The sequence below is a fragment of the Sapajus apella genome, unplaced genomic scaffold (assembly GCF_009761245.1).
Source record: "Sapajus apella isolate SASKATOON/1434 unplaced genomic scaffold, GSC_monkey_1.0 scaffold4185, whole genome shotgun sequence".
NCBI lineage: Eukaryota > Metazoa > Chordata > Mammalia > Primates > Cebidae > Sapajus > Sapajus apella.
The window spans coordinates 965-5,993 of NW_022441111.1; the positions used below are offsets into that span (position 1 = coordinate 965).

The 5,029-nt window shown below is 47.9% G+C and overlaps 1 pseudogene; it reads right to left on the reverse strand.

Annotated features, from left to right (window-relative positions):
* Window positions 1-2,078: 2,078 nt before the first annotated feature.
* On the reverse strand, window positions 2,079-2,431 carry LOC116547693 (annotated as a pseudogene).
* Between the last annotated feature and the right edge of the window lie 2,598 nt (window positions 2,432-5,029).

Genomic DNA, 5,029 nt, shown 5'->3' on the forward strand with positions numbered 1-5,029 from the left:
AAAAAAAAAAAAAAAAAAAAAAAAATACAAAAATTAGTCAGGCTAGTGGCAGGCAACTGTAATCCCAGCTACTTCGGAGGCTGAGGCAGGAGAATCTCTTGAACCCAGGAGGTGAAGTTTGCAGTGAGCTGAGATCACACCATTGCACTCCAGCCTGGGTGACAGATCGAGACTCGGTCTCAAAAAAAAAAAAGAAAAAGGAAAAGAAAAAAAGAAACCAGCAGGTTGGAGCCCAACAGGAAATCCCCGAGTGCCTTTTAGTAGGGTGAAGGCATTAGGTTACAGGGCAGGCAGATGGGGCGACCCATTAGTGAACTAACACTGAGTTCCTGTATGTTCCATTAGTGCCACCAATTGACCCATTAGTACCCATTGAAAGCGGGAAGAGCAGGGACCAGGGACCACAGAGGGGATGAGTCACTGAGGAAATCAGCTTTGATGCGATTGAGGGAGCAGAGTTGGAGAGACAGAGAAGGGGTCTTTCTTCTTTACTTGGAAAGTGGGCCCAAAAGCAGAGTGCCTGGCAGTATCAAGGATGATAAGGACCAGGCATGACTCAGAATCATTGAATTTGAGACCTCCAGAAAGCTCAGTGAACTGACCCACTGTACAGATGAAAAAACTAAGCATCTGAGAGAGGAAATTTATCTCTGAGTCACTCATGGAGAACCCAGGTTTCCTGCCTGTCACACTACATTATGGGACTCAAGTGCACCTTAGGAATGACAGCCAAAACTGCAGCCACTGTGCTAACTGCTTTACAAACATTATTTCATTTTATTCTCATGGTGACCCTGGGAGATAGGTATGATCAGCCCGATTTACAAAGCAAAACTGCCATCTGCTGTGCAGCAAAGAGTCACCGCTTGATAAACACTGTCTGTGGAGCCATCCAAGGGCATGCTTTTTATAGCAAACACTTCACTTCAAGGTGATATTATCATCCTGTTTCACAGGTGGAAAACCCAAGGCACAGTAAGGCCAAGTGACCTGCCTCATGTCACACACATAAATATTGTGAGAAACTCCTGATTGTTTGGGTGCAAAGCTAAAGCTCCCAGCCTATCCAATATATGAATGTGGTGAACACCACCCCCACATTCCACGCTGTGACAGCTGTGTCATGTGCCACCTCCATGCTTGGCATCCAGACTGATTCATCCACTTATTCATCCGTTCATTCACTCATGCAACTCACATAATGCTAAGCGCCCTCTGTGTGCCAGGCCCCTGCTTACAAGACCAATGTAACTTACCTTCTACTTGGGGATAGGACAGACAAACAATTCTAGTAAGGTGGAGGTGAACATTGGATGTTATGGCATGATCTAGACCTATGGGGCAGAGAAGGCCAAGTTGACTCTTATGGGACTAGTAAGTGTAGTCCAGGCAAAGAGCGGGGCCAGGACCAGCTATGCAGAGGCCCAGAGGCCTGGAGGAGCACCCAAGCAGCACCACAGGGAAGGGAGGGATGGGAGGTGGGACTGCAGATTCCAGAAGTGGCTGGTGTTTGGGTTGTAGCCAGGAGACAAATGGGAACCACTGCAGGGTATGAGGCGTGGCAGCAGAGATTTGCATATAGAAAGCTTGGGGTCTAGAGGAAGGAGCAGTGGGGTGGGAGTGGGTGCCTGGAGGCTGGTTTGGTGGAGCTTCTAGAGATAAGGAGGGCCTCTGATGATTGATTAGATCTGGGAGTGAGCGATATGGGGAGGTAGGGTTTCTATTCTGTTTTTTTCTTTTCTTTTCTTTTTGACAGTTTTGCTCTGTCAGCCAGGCTGGAGTGCAATGGGGTGATCTTGGCTCACTGCCATCTCCGCCTCCCGGGTTCAAGCAATTCTCCTGCCTCAGCCTCCCAAGTAGCTGGGATTATGGACACCCACCACCACGTCTGGCTAATTTTTGTATTTTTAGTAGAGACAGGGTTTCACCATGTTGGTCAGGCTGGTCTCGTACCCCTGACCTCTGGTAATCCACCCACCTTGGCCTCCCAGAGTGTTGGGATTACAGGCATGAGCCACCATGCCCTGCCCCTCCCCCCCCCCCCCCCCCCCCCCCCCCTCCCCTCTTTTCTCTCTCTCTTTTTTTTGTATCACAAACGATTTATTTAAAGGTCCATCTCAATTTACGTGTGGCAGTACAAAATAAAGGACCAGATTGTGACACACCATTTCCATCTCAAGTGGTCGAATCCAATATCCAAAACCCAGCGAGCAAACTCAGTGCAACCTCCGGGCCTGTCGCTCGGACTCCAACAGGGTCAGCACGTCGTCCTCATGCACTGGGCCTTTTACATTGCGGATGATGCAGCGGCTCGTGTCGTCCATAAATTCCACGCGCACCTGCGTGCACTGTGCCTGAGAACCGGTCCTGCCCAGGACTTTGGTGACCCTGGCCAACTTGATAGGCTGCACACTGGTATCCACGATGGCGGCTCAGCAGCGGTCTGGCGGAGAGGAGAACTCTTTTCTTTTTGACAGAGTCTCACTTTTTCACCAGGCTGGAGTGCAGTGGTGCGATGATCTCGGCTCACTGCAACCTCCACCTCCCGGGTTATTCTTCTGCCTCAGCCTCCCAAGTAGCTGGGACTACAGGCTCGTGCCACCACACCCAGCTAATTTTTTTTTTTTTTTTTTTTGAGACAGAGTTTCTCTCTTGTTACCCAGGCTGGAGTGCAATGGCGCGATCTCGGCTCACCGCAACCTCCGCCTCCTGGGTTCAGGCAATTCTCCTGCCTCAGCCATGCCCAGCTAATTTTTTGTATTTTTAGTAGAGACGGGGTTTCACCATGTTGACCAGGATGGTCTCGATCTCTTGACCTCGTGATCCACCCGCCTCGGCCTCCCAAAGTGCTGGGATTACAGGCTTGAGCCACCGCGCCCAGCCTTGTTTTTTTTTAATAGAGATAGGGTTTCACCATGTTGCCCAGGATGGTCTCGACCTCTTGACCTTGTGATCTGTCAGCCTTGACCTCCCAAAGTGCTGGGATTACAGGTGTGAGCCACTGCACCTGGCTGGCTTGCTTCCTTCCTTCCTTCCTTCCTTCCTCTCTCTTTACTTTCTTCTTTCTTTTTTTTTGAGACAGGTGTCAGGGGAGTCTCATTTTGTCACCCAGGCTGGAGTGTAATAGTACAATCAGCTAACCACAGCCTCAGATTCCTGGGCTCAAGCAATCTTCCTGACTCAGCCTTCTAAGTAGCTGGGGCCATGGTTTCGTGCCATCATGCCTGGATAATTCTTTTGTAGAGATGGGGGTCTTGATATCTTGTCCAGGCTGGTCTTGAACTCCTGACTTAAAGAGATCTTCCAACTTTGGGCTCCCAAAGTGCTGGGATTACAGGAGTAAGCCATGGTGCCTGGCTGCGGGAGGCCTGGTTTCTGACTGGCATGACAGGCACATGGTGAGCAAAGGCTGAGGATGAGACCCCAGCAAGAGAAGTCTGGGGAAAAGAGGTAAGTTCTGTTTTAGACTCAGTGAGCGTGAGAGGCCTGAGGGTGTCCCAATACCTAGATTTCAGGCCGTTCTCTACAGAACTTGAAAGGTTTGGTAGAAAATCAACTCCTGGCCTTACTTCTCTCTACCTCTGTAATAGGTAATCTGTAAAATTACCTATCTCAGAGTTGTTGAGGTTATATGAATACAAAATATATATAATCAAGTGTTACTTAACCATTGGTATTCTGAGAAATGAGTTATCAGGCCATTTCTTTGCTTCTAGACCAAAAACCTGTACAGTATCTTACTGTACTGAATACTGTAGGCAATTGGAACATAATGGTAAGTATTCGTGTATCTAAATATATCTACACAAAGAAAAGGTATAGTAAAAATACAGTATAAAGGGTTGAAATCGGGCACAGTGGCTCACACCTGTAATGCCAGCACTTCCGGAGGCGTGTGGATCACCTGAGGTTAGGGGTTCGAGACCAGCTTGGCCAACATGGTGAAACACTGTGTCTACTAAAAATACAAAAAATTAGCTGGGCATGATGGTGGACCCCTGTAATCCCAGCACGTGGGAGGCTGATGCAGGTGAATCGCTTGAACCCAGGAGGCAGAGATTTCAGTAAGCCAATATCATGCCATTGCACTCCAGCCTGGGCAACAAAAGCGAAACTCTGTCTCAAAAAAAAAAAAAAAAAAAGGATTGAAAAATGAAAAATGGTACACTTGTATAGGGCATTTATCACTAATGGAGCTTGCAGGACTGGAAGTTGCTCTGGGTGAGTCAGCGGGTGAGTGGTGAGTGAATGAGGACTAGGACATTACTGTATACTACTGTAGACTTCAGAAATACTATACACTTAGATTACACTAAATTTAAATTTATAGAAACTATTTTTCTTCATAACAAGTTAACTTTAGCTTACCGTATATAACTTTTTTTCCTTTTTTTTTGGTTTTTTGAGACAAGGTCTTGCTTTATTGCCCAGGCTAGAGTGCAGTGGCATGATCACCAACCACAGCAGCCTCCACCTACTGGGCTCAAGTGATCCTCCCACCTCAGCCTCCCGAGTAGCTGAAACTACTCAGCACACCACCATGCCTGGCTAAATTTTGTATTTTTTGTAGAGATGAGGTTTCGCCATATTCTCCAGGCTGGTCTTAAACTCGTGAGCTCAGGCCTCCCAAAGTGCTGAGATTACAGGGGTGAGCCACTGCGCCTGGCCCTACTGTAGCTTTTTTGCTTTACAAACTCTTTTCTTTTTTGAGACAAGGAGTCTCGCTCTGTTGCCCAGGCTGGAGGGCAGTGGTGTGATCTCAGCTCACTGCAACCTCTGCTTTCAGGTTCAAGCGGTTCTCCTGCCTCAGCCTCCCAAGTAGTTAGATTTATAGGCATGAGCCACCACGCTAATTAGCCACCACCGGCTAATTTTTGTATTCTTGGTAGAGATGGGGTTTCATCACGTTGGCCAGGCTGCTCTTGAACACCTGCCCTCAGATGATCCACCCACCTTGGCCTCTGAAAGTGCTGCTATTACAGGTGTGAGCCACCATGCCCAGCCAACTTTACAAACTTTTAAATTTTTT